At 29.7% G+C, this 24050-nt stretch overlaps 1 long non-coding RNA gene across 1 annotated transcript in view; it reads left to right on the top strand.

Moving 5' to 3' along the window:
- The first annotated feature begins 6377 nt into the window (after window positions 1-6377).
- The window catches only part of LOC123274082, a 46745-nt gene continuing 29072 nt past the window's right edge, over window positions 6378-24050 (top strand). Inside the window, exon 1 of the long non-coding RNA XR_006511444.1 lies at window positions 6378-6643. This is a non-coding gene — a long non-coding RNA (uncharacterized LOC123274082). The remainder of the gene's footprint in view (window positions 6644-24050) is intronic.

Genomic DNA, 24050 nt, shown 5'->3' with positions numbered 1-24050 from the left:
CGTAAAATTATGGTTAGTGGTGCTTAGATCTTCACTATAATTGGATTCTGGCCAATCTTATGGGTTTGGGTTATTTATTATTTTGCAAATTAATTTAAATGCAACTAAGTATTTTAATCGTAACTAACTACTTATATCTTGAAGTAAATGTTTGATTAAATTACTAAAGTCAGAGTTTATTAATCATTTATACAACGCTTAAAATTACAAACATTACTTATCGAGATGAATCATAAGCTATATATTTTATTCGTAAGACGTTTTTGATTTTAAAATTGTAGTTTAATTCATTTATTTGTGTTTTGTTTTATACTCTTGTAAACCTGATGACAGATTCGAAATCAAAGATTTCACTTATTATAGTTTTTGATGGTAATTTTTTCATTAAATCTAACTTACGATGTACATGAATTATTCTTCAGTCACTAGTGCTGCCTCCTTCATAGACTATCACTTTCTATTTTTCCTCGTGGTTATTTTTGAATACTTCCGTAATTTATCGATAACTTATAAGAAGCTATTTGCTCAGGCTACTTTAAAATTTGTAGGATCGATCGAACTTATATTATTCCAATAAATATCAGTTTTTCATGGAGACGTTAAAATCTCTTCAATGGAAAATCTAAAATTTTTCATTCTCTCACATTTTTTTATATTTTTCATACAAAAAATGTCATTTTTTTTTTTCTTAACGCCGAAGTCTGACCAACTCTTTGCCTCGTGGCCTCGTAGCACCTTAGTGGGAACTATGGACGACAAACGATGTTTCAGAGTGGGGGAGACGCCTATTCGACTCACAGCGTTAATAGCAGTTATCTCGTTTATCGTCAATCGATTTTAATTCCTAACAGCGTGTTTAATAAGCTTAATTATATATTGGTTGGATGCAAAAAAGTACTACGGAGCACTTTTTGACTATTAGTGCGAAATGTATCCATGCAGATCGACAGCGCTACCAAGCATCATGCTCAGTATGATTTTATACTAAACGTATACTTAATATACACTCATGTGTAAAGTATTACACGTGTATGTCAGTTTTGAAGACTTCGTGAAATAATGCAGTAAAAAGGTTTCTACCTTTAGCCACTTCTGATTGTAAAGTTTCGCAAATTCCAATTAAAATAGGTAATAAATATTTATTAACTGTTGTGGCAATGATTTCGGAAATCAGACTTGACTTATGCAATTTACCCTGCTCGAAATTGGGTTCTTTGAAATCACCCCAACTATTAGTTCAACCAGAATGTAATGCTTTTCATAAGGACTCTGGCTGGAATGCCCAGTTGGGTAAATAGTGTAACCCGATTATTCCCTATAAAAAGGAGTGTAGTCAAAGAAATACCAAAAGTTCTCAAAAAATGTACTTTTAAATATATAATCCTGCATGAACTCAGCGGGTCAATTTATAATATTCCTAAGAGGTACATACACAGTAAAAAATTTTGCGTTCACTGAGAGAACAATTTATTTGTATCCAATGAGACTCGTTTATTATAAAGAAATCTCTTATTTAAATACCACCAACTAATACCTAATTTCCTGTTAATTTGAACCGATTTGGACCGATAGATTTTGAGAAATTTGGAGAAATCTAAAAAAAAGTGGGAAAAAAAATTTTTCTGAAGTGGTTTTTTTGGGATAACTTTCAAACGGCTCAACCGATCAATTCCAAAAACTAATCAGCTCTCAACCTTAAAAAACCACGTCGATCGCCGCCAATCCGGTCAAAATCGGTTGATTCGTTCGAGAGATATCGTGAACGAAAGAAAACCGAAAAAAGTGTTTTTTCAGAGTTACTCCGAAATTTCTAGTTTGACCAATTGAAACTTAAAAATTCTTTATGAGGCTTAAAAAACTGCGTAGAATGCCGCCAACCACGTAAAAATCGGTTTATTCATTCAAAAGTTATTGCGGTATGAACATTCAAAAAATAGTGTTCTATGAAACTTCTATGAGACTTTTGAGCTCAAAGAGCTCAAAAGCATAGAAAAGGTATCTTTTTGAGCTCGGAGAGCTTAAAACAACACACAGATTGTACTTTTGAGCTCGAAGAGCTCAAAAAAGCGGCCAGGTATTAACGGAATTAGCGGGAAGTTGCAGGGATGGCCTTTAGGGTCAACCGTTTTCCTAATTTTTTTAACCCGTCAGAACTCACGTGAATTTTAGTTTCTCACTTGCACTACAGCGCCGCTCTATAAGTCGGATGTTGTTGCGTGAGCAAAATGCTCATAACGTGAGTGCTGACGGGTTAAATGAAATAGTTATTTGCTTATAGTTAACAAATATTTCTTTAATCTTTTAAAATCATTTATTTCAGTCAAATCAGATTTGGTAACTATAATCAAATTTGATTGTTCAATTCTTAGCTAATTTCACAATTAATCAATTATTTCATTTTTTATAATATTTACTAATTTTTTTTGAAATTATTCAGTATGTGAAAAATAAACGTAAAATCTTTAAATATTTTACTCTCGGCTGTGTTTTGGATACATGCATGCGGGTCGCTAGACTCAAGTACCTACTTTTATGACTCTGTCCGTTGAGGTCATATAAATGCAGTCTCTTGTTCTCTTCGTAACCCGAGCGCTCACCTGGTTCGATTTAAAATATTTTCCGTTTTAACTTTCCCTTTTTTATATGTGTAATATTTTTGTCAACGTATTTTTCTTAACAATATTTCTCGGAAATGTACTCCCAATAATAAAATGAAAAGAGTTTCCGTACTCTGTTGTGCTTAAAATACTACCAAAAGAGTCAGTCCAAAAGGATCTCTCCGAGCGACAACTACGTCAATTTCAGTCAAGTTCCAAGTTTAAATCGAATCCTCTTTGTTAGCATTTCGTTTTTCAACTAAGTACCAATTTTTACGATCTACATTAACATCATTTAATTGCTGAGTTTCACTTAAAGTGAATTGTGAGTTGAAATATCAGTGTCTTTTCATCAATCTGTGATTGAAGTTCACCACGACGTTGATTCACCACCATCATCAGAACTCTACAGTCACGAGCTTAAACCGCTACATTAATACATTCATCAGACATTTAAGAGCTCAAGCAGCACATGGTATTGTATTTTAGTAAACCTAAAATACCAAAAAGGTACGAATCAAATTTATACTTGCATACATATTCAATTCAACATTTCCCTCAGCGTCGGGAGGATGTCGGTTCGGCCGTCAGCCCTAAACCGCCCACCGGTGCTTAGCTGAGTTACTAGTTCCAATTCATATTCAATTATAATACGCTCATTATGATACTGCGCATATTTCACATTTCTTGCATAATACAATACGAATACTGAGTTTGAGTCGAGTTGAGACTTCACGAGCAAGTTCTCAAACTATTCATGTGCAGTGTTATTTTGAGCCCTTCTTGAGTTGCATCCCATTACATCCATAAAATTCACAAAATTATTGAGATTAAAATATTACATAATCTACACAAAGCAATCATTCAAACCGAGTTCTTTTCACTCTTTTACTCCACATAAATTTCATCCAATCAATGCACACCTTCGAAATCAGAATCTCAAATTCAAATCATCACTCGATCATACAGTCCACTATCTCTCCACAATCTATCCACTGTCAATCTCTCGCAATCTTCATTCAAACTCACAACAAGCTACATTGTTCTCTTCGATTTACAGATCATATTTGAAACGAACGAACGAGCGAACGAGCGAACGAGCGAACGAGCAAACTAGCGAACGAGCGGACGAGCAAACGAGCGGGCGAGCAAACGAGTGTATGAGCAAACGAGTGTACGAGTAAACAATTACTCGAAACCGAGTCCACGAGTTCCTCCCGAACTCCTTTTAACCTCCCGAAGCCAGCTTCGCACGGTTGGAAGTCAACCTCCCTCCAGCAGTCATCTTCAGACAACCACCAAAAATAACTCCACGCCAGTTTAACTTCCTCATAATCTTGCTGGGACCAGATTCATTAATATCAAATACATAATATTATTGTTATTAAAACTGTATTAAAAACCATACACTTCGAAATATAAAATCAAACAGTGATATTTGAATGTCTAAAGTAAATGAATAAACTAAAGTCATTAGATCCGTGTTGGATTTTGATTGTTTTTTTTTTTCCATTATTAAATTTATTAAAAATTTATGTATATATACAAAATTACTCAATTATAAAAGGCAACGATAAAAGTATTAAGATTACGATAACTCAAATAGCGACAGTAGCGACACAAGCGTCTCATGATTTACTTCAAACGAGATTTGTTAACTATTAACAAATCTTATTTGAATAAAATAAACAGGCGAATTTAATCAAATAAACCAAAACAAAATAGTATTTAGTTCAAAGTAATCTAAATTTAAATAAAACAAGTTTGTTCATATTAAATAGATTTTTTCAAGTTATTTTAAATAAATTTATGAATTTTAATCAAACAAACTGTTTTCTCAGTGTTATTGCGTTGAAAAATTTTGTGTTAAAAATTTGTATGTAAAATATATTGTTTATATTGTTTCTAGAAAGAAAATGGCGCAGATATCACTGGGAATAACCCAAGACTCTACTGAGTATAATCCAAATTCTAAACTCTCTAAACATGAACTAGTGAAAATTCATGTTAAGAGAGCAGGACACAATCTCGGATTAGATATTATATATTATCTATATTATATATTATGTAATTATCTATATTATATTATATTATATTATATTATATATTATATAATTATATATATATTATCCAGATATCACTCAGTATATTATCTGGATTATACTAGCTACTATCTGAAATTTATTTTCACTACAGATGTCACTGAGTATAATCTGAAATGTTATCCAGTATAACAAATATTATACAAATATTATAATAATTATAATCTTGTTCTTTCCGTGTACACAGACTTTAATTTTTTCTGAAGATAAATACCGGAATGAAAGAGTAAATTATTGCTTACCGATACTTTATATCCATTTCTCCTCAAAAGAGGCAGCTACTAGCAAATTAATGATAAGATAATAGCTTTATGAATTATATACTGTTATCGTGTGTTAGATACTGCATTTCATTTGAGAAGGTATTTTATTAGAGGTGAGTTATTTTTTTCTTCGAAAAATCGATAGCCACTTAGAATCTATTACTATGAACAATCGATTATGCAAAGAAAAAATAACTGTTAAAATTTAAAACTACCTGTGAATCTTTAATGATGAAAATATAGTCGCAAAAGATTTATTGATGTAAAGAAAAAAATATGAATTATTTTATGGGGTATATTAAATCATTTGGGAGATAGTAAATAAATAAATTTATGCGCAAATTTTATTTATTTAACTAATGTATTTTTAATTATTCATTTGTTTCGATCATTTTGTTCCCTTTTACACGTTCTAAATGTTTTTGAATATTCTATTGTCGTTGATTAAAATGATATTTAATAATAACGAATAATATAATTGTACACAATGATTTTAAATTTCAGAGCCAGTTTTTCTTTTTTTTTTTTTGTTTTTAATTTGTTACAGAACAGAGTTCCTTTTGAAGTTTATATACTCTAAATTTTTTTCGTTTTATTGTTACAAATATTTGTGTCATTAATATGAAGACAACATTAATCATTCTCTTAGACTCACATGTGTAAATAAGATCAATTTCTCCGTATCCCTTGAATCCGCAAACTTGCCAAAACAGATTCTACGGTTATGGTTGAAAATATCATTTTTCAACCATTGAATGTAACTTCTCGGTTTACTGTACAAACCCAAATGTCAATCACCCGTAATCCTGAACACATGCCCGTATGAAAAATCGGTTCTCGTAACCATCGAAAATTCAAAATTTCTTACATCCGCAAATTCTATTTGAATTTTAAAGATCACCGATGTCCTTGAGCATTGAGCATAACTGAAGCAAAACGAATTTGTCTGTTTTGTTGAGCCAGCGGGGTAGCCACTGTTGCCGATCCGACGGTGACTGAACGGGTATTATCCTGGAGTCAACTACTCTTTCTTGAGTTATGCGGTTATGCAAAATGAAGGCAAAGTGGAATATATACCTCTACTTGTACCTGCTAGCATGACCTTCAGCCAATTCTTGGACTCAAGGCATTAGTTAATCGTTAACCTGAACAATCTTCCTATTTTACTTGTAGCCGCAAATGCACTTTGTCCGAGGATTTGATTTACGGCTTGGGGCAAAAAGGCTTGTCAAATAAGAGCATCTCCATATTTTTCCTTCTTTTTTCTGCACTCATTTCTTAAGTTATGCTTTACCTTTTTTTCATTTATTTTCTTGAACAAACTTAAATACTGAAGGTCATTGTATACTAGTTCAAAGTCAGCAGCCGCTAGAAGAAAACATTTACTACGGGTTAGTTGCAAAAAATCAGTACAAGTAGACGGCCAGGCTTGGAGATCTCTGGTTCGATAAGTTTTGTGAACTTGTAAGGATCGAGTATAAGTTTAGTTGAGTAAGCGTGGGTGATGAGTTTAATTTATCTTTACTGTATTCCATTACATGTGCTCTACCTCGAATATATTATTATACATATATAGAATAATTGTGCCGTCGTAAGATAACTGAATAATGATGTAGTCATCAACCATCATTTTCAAACTGCTATCAGCTCACCAATACACTCAATATTTTTTTTGTATACTGTAAGTTATTTTGAAGATACATTTATCATTATAAAAATTCTGATTTTTGACGAAATGTCATAACTTGAAAATATAGGCTCTAGACTTCAAGAGTATACTTTACTTGTTCCCAAACACATATGTGTTTGACAGCAAATATTTTTTCTGGTCCCAACCCATATCTTTTAGTAAATAAAAAAAATTAAATGTATTTTGACTCCTTGATATATACAGAAAAATAACATAATTTAATTTTTCACTTCCCGCGAAGAAAATTGAAAATTTTCAGAAGTTGGCAAGTTATTGGTTTTACCCCGTTTTTCGAAAATCGAGTTTTCAACGGATGTTGACGTTTTGAGGTCCTAAAAAGCTTCCCCGAATGTTTTCGCGATGATGTCTCTGTGTGTGTGTGCACTGATAAATAATTAACTTGACTCAAGAGCCAAACTCTTGAACCAAGAATTCCATTTTGAAGAAAATGATTTTCTTGAGTCAAGAGAATAAATTCTTGAGCTAAGAAATTATTCTTGGTCTAAGAAAATTTTCTTCAAAATGGAATTCTTGGTTCTAGAGTTTGGCTCTTTTGAGTCAAGTCAATTTTTTTTATCAGTGTGTGTGTATATGGCCATATGTAAATTACTTGTAACTTTTGAACGGCTTGACCGACTTGAATCAAACTAGTGGCGTTTTAAAAAGTTTTATTAAACTTAGATTTCCTGTAATTTTGAACCGATTTTAACCTATCAATTTTGAGAATTCTCAAAAAAACTACGAAAAAAATTTTTTTCAAATGTGGTTTTTTTGGAATTATTTTCAAACCGTATGATCGATTAATTTCAAAAACTAATTAGCTCTTAACCTAAAAAAATCACGCCGATAACTGCCAGTCTGGTCAAAATCGGTCAATTCGTTCGTGAGTTATTGTCAAAAGAAAACCGAAAAAAGTGTTTTTCCGGAATTACTCCGAAATTCTTAGTTTAATCAATTCAACTTGAAAATTCAAAAAATAGTGTTTTATTAAACTTCAATAAGACTTTTGAGTTCGAAGAGCTCAAACTCATGGAACAGCTATCTCGTTAATCTCAGAGAGCTCAAAATGACACGAAAATGATATTTTTGTTCTCGAAAAACTCGAAAACGTAATAAGTGCAATTTTGAGCGCTTAAGTATGGAATCAGCAAAAAGTTGCAGGGTTGGCCTTTAGAATTAACCGTTTTCCTAATTTTTTAAAATAATTTTTTGGTCTTTTGAGAATTTTTTTTTAAATCATGATAGTGATTCTACTTAATATTCTTAAAATATTCGCCACATCAATATGATTGAGTCATATTACATTTTAACTCATTAACGTTAATTAGAAAACTATCTTTTTATTTTTAATTTCTAATGAATACTTAAAATTTTCTTGGACTTGATGAGTTGAAAAATTTGTTTATTACAATTAAAATTTTCTAACTAAAAGTAAAATTTAAATTTGGATACCTCACTATTAAAACAATATAGATGAAAAGGTAGACTAGAAGAAATGTGCAGATGTTTAATTAGATGATATTTAATTATAAAAATAAAAAAAAAGTATATCATAAGTTAAAGATTTCTATAATTTTCTGGTTAAATAATTATTTGATTGTTTTGATTGGTTTCTTAATTCGTTTTGCGGTAGTAATTTGTTGATAAATAAATAATAATATAAAAAAAAGTATGTACTTCGCATGACGTCAACATTATTGATTAAAAGATGTTTGATTTTTGATAAAAATTGAAATTAATTTACACTTTTTAAAACATGACCATATTAAATACAATAACACCACATTTAATAAGTAAATTTACGTATAGATATATCCAATTAAACATTTTCATGATTTTTAAGTAGTAAAATCAATTTGTACGGAAAAATGTGGAAATTTCAGTTTAGGATAAAGTTATGTATCTGATGAAATTTGAAGTTATGAGAGACTGTAACTTTTACGGTTATAGGTCACAATCCATCCTTGAACCAATAATTTTTAGATATATTTCATTTATAATGCGGTGTCATATAGCTTATTATATGACACTGTTATTTAAAAAAATGTTTTTTTTTTTTTTTTTTTTCCATGGAGTACCAAATTCAAACATATAAGTTTGTTTCGTCACGAATTATAATAATTTATGCATAAAAAAAAATGAATGCATAAATCAACAGGAATATACAAAAATAAAATACTGTCAATTTCTATGAAATATGTTGTACGACTGTTTATCTAATAGATTGCAAACTGGATTTTTTCGAAAGTATGACTAAAAATTCACTGCTTATGCTTCTATAAATAGAGTAAAAGCACAGTTTGAGGACACCATACCGTTTTTGGACATTTGATGTCCAAATTATTATATAAATTATTTATAAACGTAATAGCATCATAAATTCTGTTTGTATGAATGTAAGCGTTTAAAAATTCTATGAAAATATTATTTTAACATTACAATTTTCTGTACATTCATTGAATTTCAAAGTGTCCAAAACTAGCACCAAGGTATCCAAAACCGATGGTTCTACGCTATATTTATAGATAAAGTTTAAAATAAGTGTAAATATTATTAATCAAATTTAGTAACTATCAATTTATTTTTTTAATTAATTTTAAAGTATTGATAATCTCATAAGTTTTATTTTTTTGAATGAAAAATTCGTAAAAACTCTATGTGCATCAATTATAGTTTTAATCTATTTTTTGTTCCATAATTTCATATAAAATAAGATTTTGTATCTTTTCCGTAAATCAATATGATTACATAATCAGAAATAACTTCCAAAAAGGGTGAATTTATTTTTTTAGCCAAGGGATGAAATAGGACGATATCAGATATAATTGAACCTAGCATCCATCAACCGCCGGCTAAAATCATTCCATACGTTTTATTCCAGACGTCGATCATTACATTTTTCATATCATTCGTTTTAAAACGCAATACTCGAACGACTGGAACTAATAGTCAAAACGGGACAATAATTTTAAGTTATTAGTGCGGTGTCAAATTATTGATTTAGTTATATGATAATCTCGAGGTTTGTTTAGAACAAAAGTATTTCTCACAAGCATGTAAAATATGATATTGACTTCAATTACCTTGCAGAAGCTAGTCGTTAGTCACATTAGTTTGGGATTGTCCTATTTTGGCTGGTTAAGCAACATCAACTTTAAATACTTCTTGAAATTGTAGCAAAAAGTTATTTCATAAGCTATTTAAAAACTTAATATATTACATTATGTTCTTGATATTAATCGATTCTTATATGAAAAATTATTGAAAAAAATATAAAAGATAAACAACGTCGTTTATTTAAGAAAAACTATTCAACAAAATCAAATAAAACTAAATTCTTAATCCAAAAAACCTTAAAAAATTTGTTTGCTAAAACAATGTATGATTGTTGGTAAGGTCAACACCTTGCATTAAAAATTATATCTTCATTCAACGCATAGAAATGTATTTCTGAGCTACGTATAATTTTTAAATATTTTTAAAAACTTTCACTGAAATATTTCTAAAAATTTTTAATCCATTATCCCACATCCTATCGTTAACACAATTTTAAAATTTAGAAAAAGTGGGTACAAAAATATCTCACGCCCATGTTATACTAATCTAAAAAACATTCCCCACATTTATTTTCCCTGCTTAATGAGTGTTATACAGATTGAATTAATTTAAGAAAATAATAATTAATGCTTTTTACCCGCAATCTCGGTTGTAAAAAAAAAAAAAACTCATTATTATCTGACCCTCACATGTAGTTCTCAATTCGTCGATATTTTAAAGGTATTCATATTTTTCATTTTCTGGTTAGAAATCAAATCATTTTGATATCATATAATTCATTTCTTTGCAATGAATATGATTAATTTGTTTGTATTCAAGTCAATGATCTATGATTAATAAAAAATAGTTTCATTTTTGTGTATCATTTTTTATAAAAGATTGATGGAATCTGCCAGAGATTTGAAACAATTTCCATAATCATCACATTATTTATGTTTTAACAATAAAATGAAAACTATACGATGCATTATGTGATTATTAAAAATAGTTTAAATAAATATTCCAAGCATTGAATCCGTTTGTCTTCTATAAAGTGACATTTTCGCTGTCAACATTGACTTCGATCATATGATTGTTTGTGTAAAAAAACGCTCTTATCAAATAGTACCAAATGATATCATTTTCCTTAACATATTTCTTCAAAGTTTCTGCAGCATTTTACAGCTTTTATAAGATTCTATAGTTTCAAAAAACTGGGCAAAAAATCTTATGAGTAACAATTGTTTTGATAACATAAATAAATAACATGACTTGAAAGTTTGAAAGAAGTTTTTTTTAGTTGACAAATTTTTCCTGAATTATTCTATAAGCTCGAAGATATAAAATTCGTTTTAACTTTTATTTCAAAGCCTTCGAGTATTTGATAACTTTAACCGTCTCTGAACGATCATTAGTATAAAAAGTCACGAGTCTCATGACTTTTTTTACAATTATTCGCATATTGCATAGATTTATTTCTATCAATAATTCTTATTCTGTAATAAATCCGTGTATTCATTTACAAAAGACACCTTCACCTCTTCACAGTCAATCACTGATAATAAGACTTACATGTTATAAAATAATTCATAAAAATTTTCTGAAATCATTCAAAGGCAATGTTTTGTGAGATTCAGCTCTGTAATAAACGTTTTTCGGATTGCATTGTTTTACAATAACACTCAAAAATACATGACAGAGAATTTAAGATTTTTCACATTATTAATGTATGATTTTTTTCGGTTGCATCATTATGTACGCCATCTTTCAAAGATCTTCATGCTTATTTAAGACATAGATCATAATTATGAAGGTGAATAATTATTTTCGGAAAAAATTCTGTAAAAATAATTAAAACAACTAAATCACTGAATTGAATGAATGAAAAAGCTTTGTGATCTTTACCTCATAATTATAGCTTTCCTAGATGTAGTTCATGAGCCGAAAGAAAATTTTTGAATAATAATTTTTATAATTTCATGGCTCTAAATAAATTTAAAAAAATAATTCTGAACGTCAAAAATTTTTTCTCTCTATAATCATCATTTTGTTTTACTCATGTGGTTATTTTTTAAATTTCTTAGTACCGGAAATTTTATACACTGTAAAAAGAGCGGTGTTAAAAATTGACTTATTTTAACACCGCGCGGTATTAAAATAAAATAACACCGGCGTAACTTTTCCGGTGTTAAAATACCGGTGTTAAATCGGTGTAAAACGAAGTAATACCAATGTAAAAGAGGAGTCACCATTCTATTTAAAATATCAAGATTATAAAATCTATAAAACATAATAAAATTTAGTTTTTAAATTGAAAAAATAAATAGAAAATATATTAAAGTAGTATTCATTACACTGGCCCACAAAAAAAAGTGGTCTGTACTTTTAACCAGACCTACACGGAAAAAAAAATTTCGTTCTGGTAACCTAACTGTAGAGTTACCACAACTACACACGGTTTACTATTCGTTGTAGAGTTACAGTAACATAATGTTATTTAGTTCTAATAACTCAATGTTGTTGAGCTCTCAGAGCTCTACGGGATTGTTCTCAGAGCCAAACGGTATAGTTGGGAGCGCCCTACGTTGCGCAGTAGTAGAGTGCGCTGACATATTTCATAACATTCTAAAATGACAAACAGAATTATTTTGTTACTCATCCATATTATTAAAAATATATGAGGACAATTAAGTTTCCACACGGAAAAAAAAATTTCGTTCTGGTAACGTAACTGTAGAGTTACCACAACTATACGCAGTTTACTGTTCGTTGTAGAGTTACAGTAACAAAATGTTATTTAGTTCTGATAACTCAATGTTGTTGAGCTCTCAGAGCTCTACGGGATTGTTCTCAGAGCCAAACGGTATAGTTGGGAGCGCTCTACTTTGCGCAGTAGTAAAGTGCGCTGACATATTTCATAACCTTCTAAAATGACAAACAGAATTATTTTGTTACTAATCCATATTATTAAAAATATATGAGGACAATTAAGTTCCCAATTTATTTATTTAAGGAAATAGATTTTTTTTTTGTCAAATTGAATTTCGTTAAAACAGTTTTGTATTTGTGGTTTTTCAAGGTTCATTTGCAGTGACTGTTAATTTAATTTATTAGTTGAACATATTGTGATAAGTAATAAGTTATCGGAATATATTCAAAAGACCCCATTTAACACAAAATAAAATTCGTTTTCGTTTATTTATCTTTTCTTGTGCATATACGGTAGTGATTTTATGTCCAATATTTATTAATATAATCAAGAAAATAAGATAATTTTGTGACGACCATTTTTTTATTTTACAAATAATTTTTATTTGTAATATAAGTTCTATTATTATTTTATTTCTATTATAATACTATTCTTATTTGTCATATACAATTATTGTTGGCAATATAAATTCGTTCTGTCGCATTTATTTATTAAATTATCAATGCTAAATCGTAAAAAAAATTATTAATCAGACTGCCAAAAATTTGTTATAGTCTTAGAACGATCCTGTAGAGTTGTGAGAGGTAAATAACGTTTAGCTCTCAGAGCTCAACAATGTAGAGTTGCAGGAGCCAAACGGTATTGTTACCATAAGAATACGTTAACCTACTGGAACTTTTTACAACTAACTAACTACTATAGAGTTCCTATAGCAAAATTTTTTTCTCCGTGTATCTTTATGTATTTTGACGCGCTAAATCCGAATCTGAAGTCAGTTTTGCCTGTACACCCTCAAAATTATGAGTAAAATGCAAAAAAAAAACCCAAAAAAAAGCAAAAAATTGCGAAAAACTGCAGTCACAGCGATAAATAAATTTTTGTGAACCCAGATCAAGTATGATTTTCATGTACGTCAATTCACTGAATCTAAATCTAAACGTTAAGTAGCCCCTTGATCCGTCAAAATTTGAAAAAATTGCAAAAAACCGAAAAAAAGGCAAGAAATGAAAAATCGAAATTATCGAGATGAAAAAAATTTTTTGGATTCAGATTGAGTATGATTTTTATGTACTTTGTTCCACTGAATTTGAATCTGAAGTTTTCTTGCCCTATTGACGTTTTAAAATTAAAAAAAATCTCAAATAATAAAAAAAATCGAGAAAATTGCAGTTTTAAATATGAGAAAAAAATCTATTAATCACGATTGTTAATGACTCAGGTGCATTTTAATGGATGAAATATGATCTTAGAATTGAAATATTCACAAAATTTTTAAATCTATAAAAAATGAAGTATAAGTAGAATGAAGAGAACGATGACTGCAGTTTTTCGCAATTATTTGCCTTTTTTGGGGTTTTTTGCATTTTACTCATAATTTTGAGGGTGTGCGGGCAAAACTGACTTCAGATTCGGATTCAGCACGTCAAAATACTTTAATATAGGTAGGTCCGGTCAAAAGTACAGACCACTTTTTTTTGTGGGCCGGTGTAATTTTTATGATTTTTTACTGAAATAAACAAAATTGTGCCTATAAAAGTTAAGAAAAAAATGTATGACATAAAAAAATATAAAAAGTCTATGAGTATTACCAAAACAAATTTTAATTTCGGTTTGTAGTTATTTAAATTGTTACCTATGTAATACAGACTTTGTTTAAAAGATATACAATTTTACACCTTCCCTTTCAATAATTAATAGTTTTATGAATTAATGAATATACTGCCCAATAGTAGTAATTTAGTGAATAAAAGTATTCACAGAGTAAAATATCTTCAACATCAAAAAATATTTTAACACCGCTTTAACACTGGAAAAAAATATTTACACCGGCAGCGGTGTTATTTTAACACCGCTTTCGATGTTGGAATTTAACACCGCAAATTTTAACACCTACACCGCTTTGGACTTACCCCGGTTTTTTTTTTTTATAGTGTATAGCGTTTCGTAGATTCAAATATGAGTTATTGTCTTTTTTTTTCTTTTTTTTTTTTTTTTTTCATTTTTTCTTCAAGATTAATAAAAATTACTGTTATAAAACATTTGGGTCATAAGAATTTTGAATGCTTTTATCACGTGAATCACTCGATCCAGATTATTTTTACTTTGACTATCACTCAGAATATACTAATAATTTTGAAAAATATTTATTATCTGATCAATGTTTTGCTAAAACAGGTAGCGATATCAATTTTTATAAAGAGCTTTGTTTATGTTGAGCACATGTACTCTGCTATTGAAGCATTGAATTAATAGCTAACGCAGAAAAAAATTTTAAAATGTTAACATTGATGCGTTGTGAATGTTTATGTAAACAGAATAAAATTATTAGATTAATTTATCATTCTAATGGAGTACAACGCTTTTACTTTTTTTATCCTAAAAATAAACATATAATATTTTTAATTGAAAGTTCTTATTCTTAATATTCTTTCATCGTTTTCTCACTATTCTAAAAAAAATAAATAAAAAAAAATTAATATGATTTATGCATAATAGTAGAAAATTTAATATTTATCCTGTAAGTGCTAACACTTTAATAGGTTATATTATCATTTTTAGTAAAGAATGTATTAATTTAAAAAATTATACATTCGCCTGAATCTGAATTTAGAAATGTTTGTTGGTTTAAGTAAACTTGATTTGATTAAATAATTTTTTTATTCAATTCAAGGCTATTTATTTTTCCGAAATGATTTTCTTGGTCCAAGATTTTTTCTATTAAGTTAACTTAATTTTTTGATTAGTGTCTGATTGTCCATTCGGACAACTTTTGGGGAAAACACTGTTGTTAAAGATGAGTTTCAGTTGAGATCATTTTGTCTCGAGATATTTTTGTCAGATACATTATCACTGAGCAGATGCTTTTGTCTGCGAGACATGATTTATGAGACAAAATGACGTGGATTCATCACCTCAACGATATATAAATGCATGCAATCAGTGATATTGGTGCATAGAAAAATACGAAATTATCAATTTAAGAATAAAAAAATAATTATGAATAAAACATACAATATTTAATATTTAATCCTTAACATTGACCCTGAGCAAGATAAATGTCTTAAAAAAAAAAAAACAAAAAAAATTACAATACGGTTTTATTCAAAATATGATTTCAAAGTAATAAGATTCGATAACGGTCAGTATCAAGTAAATTTAAATCAAAAAAAGCACATACGTTTGCAGTTAATTAGTAAATTTTAAGTTAATTTTACATTTGACGTAAAAAATTGATAAGTAATAAATTTTCGGGGTATATTTTGGTCGTAAAATTCATAGTTATCAATTTTCCACTGTTGGAACTTTAATTTTAACACTATTGATTGCTCTGTTAATTTCTCCCAATTATAAAATTTAAATTAAAAATTAATTTGATTCTAGACATAAAATTTTTAATAAATTTTAAACATTTAAAAAGTTTTCAGTGTTTTTATAAATTGTAACTTTTTCACTACACTAAGTAAAAGAACACCAGACTAATTTAAAGACAATAGAAAATAAATAACTTTATGCCACACTTCAGGCTATAATTTAACGAAGTATATTTTATTCTGGAATCATTTTTATCGCGGTTGAAAACTAATGATTCTTAAAATAGTTTAATATAGTCCAATAAAAACAAAAATTATGTGTGAAGTTATTTCAAGAAAGGAAGTATTAAACGAATATTTTTTATTGTTGTTTGAAGATTTAGCAAAATTTTATCGAAATATGAAATCTTTTAAGATCGGAGATGTATAAGACGCGTTTCAATGGTGGACCGGTTTCTTCCATACGTATTGGCCGTCGGCAATGGCAATGGCGTCTTTTTTCACCATACTTTCTTTTCCAATATTTATTCCATCTCCATCATTCATTTTGAAATAACTTTTTAACTTAGGATTGCCTTTATAACTTCCCGCTTAGAAAATCTAAGATTTTCAAAAATCGGGAAGTTATTGTTTTTACCCCGTTTTTCGAAAATCGAGTTTTCATCAGATCTCGACGTTTTGAGGTCCTAGGAAGCTTCCCTGACTACTCCCGCGAGGTTGTCACTCTGTATGTATGTGTGTGTGTGTGTGTGTGTGTGTGTGTGTGTGTGTGTGTGTGTGTGTGTGTGTGTGTGTGTGTGTGTGTGTGTGTGTGTGTGTGTGTGTGTGTGTGTGTGTGTGTGTGTGTGTGTGTGTGAAAGTATGTGAACCGCTTATAACTTTTGAATGGCTGATTCTATTTTATCGTGGTTGGTGTCATTTGAAAGGGCTTGGCCAAACTTAGATTTCGAGTATGATTTGGACCGATTCGGATCAGTAGATTTTGAGAAATCTTAAAAAAACTAAGAAAAAAAATTTTTTCAAATGTGGTTTTTTTTGGATAACTTTTAAACGGCTCCACCGATCGATTCCAAAAACTAATCAGCTCTAAGCAATAAAAAACCTCGTCGATCGCCACCAAGCTGATCAAAATCGGTTGATTCGTTTGAGAGATATCATGAACGAAAGAAAACCGAAAAAAGTGTTTTTTCGGGATTACTCTGAAATTTCCGGTTCGATCAATTAAAACTTGGAAATTACTTATGAGGATGTTAAAACTGCGTCGAATGCCGCCAACCACGTGAAAATCGGTTAATCCATTCAAAAGTTATTGCGGTTTGAAAATTCCAAAAATAGTGTTCTATGAAACTTCTATCAGACTTTTGAGCTGGGAGAGCTCAAATGCATAGAAATATTATCTCTTTGAACTCAGCGAGCTCAAAATATCACATAAATTATATTTTGAGCTCAAAAATCTAAAAAATGTCATAAGTACAATTTCAAGCGCCCAGGTATGGAATTAGCGGGAAGTTGCAGGGATGGCCTAGGCCTTTAGGGTGAACCGTTTTTCTAATTTTTTTATTAGTATACTATTCGAATGTAATTTTTTGCTTATTAAAATACAATTTTTAATTAATATTCGACTATAGTTATACTGCTTATGTGTATATAATAGCTGTATTACGAATAATTTAAAAATAAATAAAATAAAATGAACAAAAAATCGCTTAAGGTTTTAATAAGTTATGAGTATGAAGCTATATATGAAGTTTACATTGTTATAATATGAATATTATTTCTTAAAAACAAATTTGATTTACTTCTATCGCAAACTATATTACATGTTTATGGTCTAATTATAGTAAGTTATTAAAATTTTAATATATGTTATTTTTAATAGATAATTTTTCATAACATTAACTAAAATCATTAAAAGAGTGCTAAATGGCTCATGGCCATTTACAAATTATTTTCTCACCTTGAAACATGATAAAAATAATTAATAATTCTAATTGCGAAAACATTTTAATGATTGAATTTTCTACGTATTAATCATTTTCATATGTGCAAAACTTAAAGCTACACAGTGCTTACGTATACCTGATGCTGTAGTTGTTGCCGCCGGTTAGAAAATCTTAAATATACTCTGGGCATATAAATATATATATACAAAGACAGAGGCTCTCATTTCCGGAAGAAATATGAAGAAGCAATTTCTTTATGTCATGAATATAAAACTTTCTTGTATATAGAGATAATATGATTTATGTTTTATTACCGGGTGAATACATAAATCTATTTTTAATAAATATCACAATGTATTTAAAATTCACTGTTCATGTGTATTTTTTAACGAAAGCCATTACTGATCTACGACTATAACCTATTACGTAATTATGATAATTAAGTAATTGATTTTCATATACTTATACTATAAAGTAGTGCAGAAGAATGACTTATCTTTGATCAACAATGGAAATATTCCTGTTAATTCTTCTAAATCTAAGAACTTTTTCCAAAAATCAGCTCGATTAAAAATTTTTGGAGAATAGCTTCCAATTTTTAAATTTTTCAAAGTACTATACTTTAAATCTTTTAGCAGTAAATAGAAAGCGTGAATATTTATAAAATTTTAGATTTAACTCATCTAAATTCATTGTGCTTTGGAAATTAAAAAGTTCCTGCACAGTAAAAAATTTTTCGTCAAATTTAACACAAAAATTTGTGTTGATGACTTTTTTTACACAATTTGTGTTGAATCAACACTCTATTGTGTTGAATTAACATATTAAAATGTTAAATTCTATACACTAAAATGTTAAATTCTACACAAACATTTTTACACTTTACACAATGACAAAAAATTTTTTACTATGTGGATAACCCCTAAAAATCAAAATATCGACTTAAAACTTTGTAAATACAGATAATTATAATTTATGACGGATAAAATGTTAGATTTAGAAAAAATGGATCAAAAATGAAGGAAATAAAAGTTTGTATGGTTTTAAAAACATTCAAAAATTAAATAAGCTCGAAAAATTTTCTCATCTAGCTGACTTTTAATGAAGATTGCATAACTATAATCAAGAATTAACAGATTTTCATAGACGATTTAAAAACATCAGAACACCTTAAACGTTTGAGAAAACACCCGACTAGAAACTACTTTGGGATTACCCAGCGTATACATCTGGACCTGATTGGGTCCCGAAGAGGCACGCCCAATTGGGAAATCCCTATAAGGGCCTAATTCGCCCCCAATTGGGCAATTCCAACGTAAAAATAAAAATTTTTATTCAGTTTTTCCCAATAGGGCCCTGTGTGGGACCTAAATGGGAAATCCCAACGTAAAATTAAAAATTTTTATTCAGTTTTTCCCAATAGGGTCCTGTGTGGGACCTAAGAGAGATGACCCAACGGAAAAAAAATAAAATTTCTAAATTTTCCTTAATGGGAACTGCGTGGGATCTAAGAGAGATAACCCAACGAAAAATAAAAATAAAATTGCTAAGTTTTCCTAAGTGGGATCGGTGTGGGAACGAAGAGGAGTTTCCCAACGTAATGTAAATAAGGCATCGATGGGTTTTCCTAACTGGGCTCGTAGTAGGATCCAATTGGAATAACCCAACCTGAGAGTAGATACATGAATAAATAATCTTTAAATTTAGAAAATCGTTTATTTATATAAAAAATCAATCACCCAAAGATCTGGTGAGCTTATATTCTTAGCATATATTTATTGTAAATTAATTAGAAATAAAAATAAAAATTAGCCGTTAAGTATAGAAAATAATTAGGAAAAAAATTCATCCAACATTGTTAAATAAAAACTACAAAATTTAGATTTATCAAATTTTACATAACTTTATATTTTGAAAAATTTAATTTTACGAGATTAAAAATACATTCTAAAAAATCGGGATGAATTCGGAGTAAATCTTAATCCAAATTAAAATTTAATCCCATTACTCGGAGTTTTGGTGTAAAGTAATTAAACAATTTGCGTGTAGAGTGAATCCGGAGTTTTTTTAGCGGAGTTATTCTAGATTAATTTGGGATCAATTCCAGATTAAATTCAAGTACTCCACAGAAAAAAAAGGTTCACTTGAGCCAAGAAAATATTTTTCTTCCTAATTATTTTCTTGAGCGAAAAAAAAATTTTTTTTTGGCACAAGAAATTTCACTTATTCCAATAAAATTAATTTTCTTGCTTATTAAAGAAATAAGTATCTTGATCGAAGAAAATTTACTTAAGTTAAGAAAATCTTGTTTTGAAAAAATTTAGTCTCTTGCTCCAAAAAATTAAATATCTCGATAGAAGTAAATTTTCATTAATATTTTTAATGATCAACATGTCAAATGGGAAGATCATATAATATTGAATCTTTTTTTTTTCATTTAATATGTATAATTGCACGCTAAAATAATATAAAATGGGTATCAAATATTCAAGAGAAAAATTTTCTCAAAGTGAGAAAACATTATTATTATTAGTATTGTTAGTATGTAAGAATTCAATTTTTGAAAAATATCCAACTTTTGAGGATTCACATTTGCAAAAGAATTTATATTGTAAAAAAAATTAAACTTTTTCATAATTAAATTTTTATCCATACAATAAAATTTTAAAAAATAACTTGCATTTCAAAAAAATTTTAATTTAAAAAAAAAAATTTTTGTGTTAGTATAAGGGGGATTCCAAATTTAATCGGATATTTTTAAGGAATTTTATTTTTGATTTTTCAATTTTTTACATTTTCAGTCGTTTTTATTTTTAAATTTTTTATTTAATTTATACAAAAATTTTATTTTCACGTCAGTAAAGTGAATAAATAAAAAAAAAAAAAAAAAACAATTTCTTAAAGCTTGAACATAACATGAATAATGTCTCAGTCAACCGGTAAAGTTCATGTATACGAGATAGGAAATTTTTTCATCAGCACTCCTGCTTGGACCAGCGGTAACGTCAAGGACTGAGGACCCAAAGGACGCAAGTTCGAGCCCAACTCACGACAAGGATTTTTTCTATCAACGATTTCATTTCAATTCAAATTAAATTTACTAACGAGATCATAATATAATATGAGTATATGGTTCTAAATTGTTTTTAATCTTTTCGAAAACCATAATATTTTTTCTTTCAAAATTTAGATTGGGCTCTGATGGGGATTTCCCCATTGGGACCTGAGAGGGATTGCCCAATGAGGGCCGCATAGGACTTTGCGTGACATCCCCATGTGGGGTCCCTATTAAGAAACCCAACGAGGGCCCAATAGGTCTTACATTAAAATTTCTAGTCGGGCAATTTTTGTATTTTGTATCAAAAGATCATAAATGGAAATGCATTTTTTAAAGTTGTGTTACTTATTTGTCGCGTATGGATCGTATTCTGAAAAAAAAATTATTTGGTATGCAACAACCGTGGACGTTGTCGTCAGAGCGCCGTACGAAAAGTAAAATATTTCGTCGTATTTTTAAGAGCCGGCGATATATACGATGAACAAACGTTTCAGTGTGTCTGACTGGTGTCGGTAACTCGGTATCGATGGCCATTTAAAAAATAGTCGAAAAATTTTGAAGAAATATGAGAAATATGTCCCTTGTCAATAAAGTTACGATAAACAAGAATCGGTAGCGTCAAGAAGAATGGGAGCTAAATTTAGGCTTGACAGTCTTAATAAAAGTTGAATTTTCACAAATTTACTATCGCAATGTACTTTCAAATAATGATACTTTGATGCTTATTACCGGAAATGTGCACCGCCATCTACCATTACTGGTTAAATTACTACATTTAATAGTGAAGTCTGATTGTCGGGAATTATTTAATGTATAAGCCGTTATTGTTCGTGTAATACAGCAGAACGTAATATTGGCGCCAAATCATTGACAATTTAATAGTATCAACCAATAAACAATAAGTATATACATTACGGTTTACATTAATACCTAAATTTCATTGCGTGCAGATAAAAAACTCGGCAAACGTTGTTGTTGTTGTTGTTGTTGTTGTTGTTGTTGTTGTTGTTGTTGTTGTTGTTGTTGTTGTATACCTTATAATACGGAATATCGCGTCAACATTTTTACGTGTATTTTTGGTATGAAATTTCATCTGATGATCAAGATAATCACTAACATATAACTACTTCATGAAATATAAAAAAACTTTAGAATTTCCATTGTATACATTATGTGTACAAATGTGTATATATGAATGATGTAGGTATGATACAAAGAATTAAAATCAGGAGATGGTAGAAAAGTAACGAGCTCGATGGAACGCATGTCAACATGTAGCCGCATCAGCGTCCGCGATTGTATACACGTATAGAGGATCTAGACACGGCCCACTGGATAACTCCTCTCGCCGCTCGGCATTTTAGCTCATTCGCGCTCTCTTGCTCAGTAGATCCAACCTCCCAGGATCCGGTCCGGCCTGGCCGGTTGGGGTTGCCAGGGGAAGAGATGGATCATCCATCGCGGCGGCAATGAATCATGGGAGTCCTAGCTGCTAACGAGAGAGAGTGAGCGAGATTCTGGACTGTGGATGTCCGTTGGCACACTAAAAGGGGGAAGAATGAGCTAGAGTGAAAGCTAGGGGATGGTAAAGTTGTGAAGCGGGGGTGGATAAGAGAACTAGTTGTTTGGGGACTCCAGGGTGGACGAGGAAGGGGCCGGTTACACGGAATGGCTTCCGGAAGTCCGTTCGCTCTATTTTTTATAAATAAAATCCGACCACAGTGCCACTCTATTGTTTGGTTTACCCGAAACGCTCTGCTGCTAAGGGAAATTTATATTTTCCATCAGACCGAAAAAAATTCTTTGAGAAAATATCAAAGTTTTTTCCAAGTCAGTACCCGGTTGTTATTCATTCTTTTCACGATTTGCGATTGAACATTGATGATTAAAACTTTCAATATTTATTATTTTTATTATTATCATTATTTTATTCTTTGATAAATCATCTCAAACGCACTTTGCAATTGAGATATCAAGTCAAGCCGTTTCGTTTCAAAACATACTGATCGATGATAATAATCTGAGAAATCGATACACACTCGGAAGTTTTGAAATCCGAGAACGGCAATATACAATTCCAGATTTAACGACCAAGATCAAGTCACCGGATCTTTGAGGTCGCATAATGTCTCCACTTGACACGAGGATGCCTGGGAGTTCTTCTAGTGTTCTATATGCTGGTTAACAACTAACTAATTACTATTCTTGATTCTTGATCATTTATATAGATACGTCTAGCACACCCTTCTCATCATCGTTAAATCAACTAAGTATTCTACCTGTCATGTCTTCATTAAAATCTCTTTGTTATTCAACATCATATCCAAAGTCTGTCAACGTTATTATTCATTTTAAATCTAATCAATACTCATTATGAAAAATGATTATGTACCAAAAATTAATGGCTTTATTATCTTTGAAAAAATTAGTACAGATTCATAGCAATACTACTAAATTTTGGGTGTTTTCTTTTTCATGCTTCTAAAGTTGAAAGTCCTTCCATTTAAGATCAAAAGAATTTTTGAGATAAGAATAAAATTAGAAGCGACTTTTATAAACGAACTTGTGGTAGTATTCTCATGCTGCTACTGGAAAGGACAAGCATAAATTTTAAGGAATATGCATATCTGAGAAAATATAGGACAAGCCGCATATTTATAGTTCCATTTTTGCAACACCAGGTATACAGACCATACAAGAAAAATAGGAGACTACCGAGCTTGACCTTATTACGTCATGTTGCGTTATGGTACCTCATGGTGTCATGGCGTTGAACAATTATACGGTACATAAATTATTTTACAAGCTACAAATATCAGAAGTCAATTTCTGTTTGTCGAAAATTCAAATTTCCTCATTTTAAGTATAATTATACTTTCCTTGAAGTAAAATATAGTTTTCAGAAGCAAGAATAATCAGTGTGACCCAATAACGTGTATTTTCGAAAATAGATTAAAAAAAAAAGAAAATAGATGATAAATTTCTTTGAATATTTATTTCTTATAAATAAAAATATAATCGAAATTAATAAAATTTAATAGAAAATATAAGAAAAAAATTAGAAGCGGTCAAAATCGAGTTGGTAGAAAGCGTGAGCATAAGCAATATGAAAGCAAGAGAG

This window comes from Cotesia glomerata, linkage group LG1 (assembly GCF_020080835.1).
Source record: "Cotesia glomerata isolate CgM1 linkage group LG1, MPM_Cglom_v2.3, whole genome shotgun sequence".
Lineage (NCBI taxonomy): Eukaryota > Metazoa > Arthropoda > Insecta > Hymenoptera > Braconidae > Cotesia > Cotesia glomerata.
The sequence above is the reverse complement of the archived record's forward strand: the minus strand, read 5'-3'. Positions and strand labels throughout refer to the sequence as shown.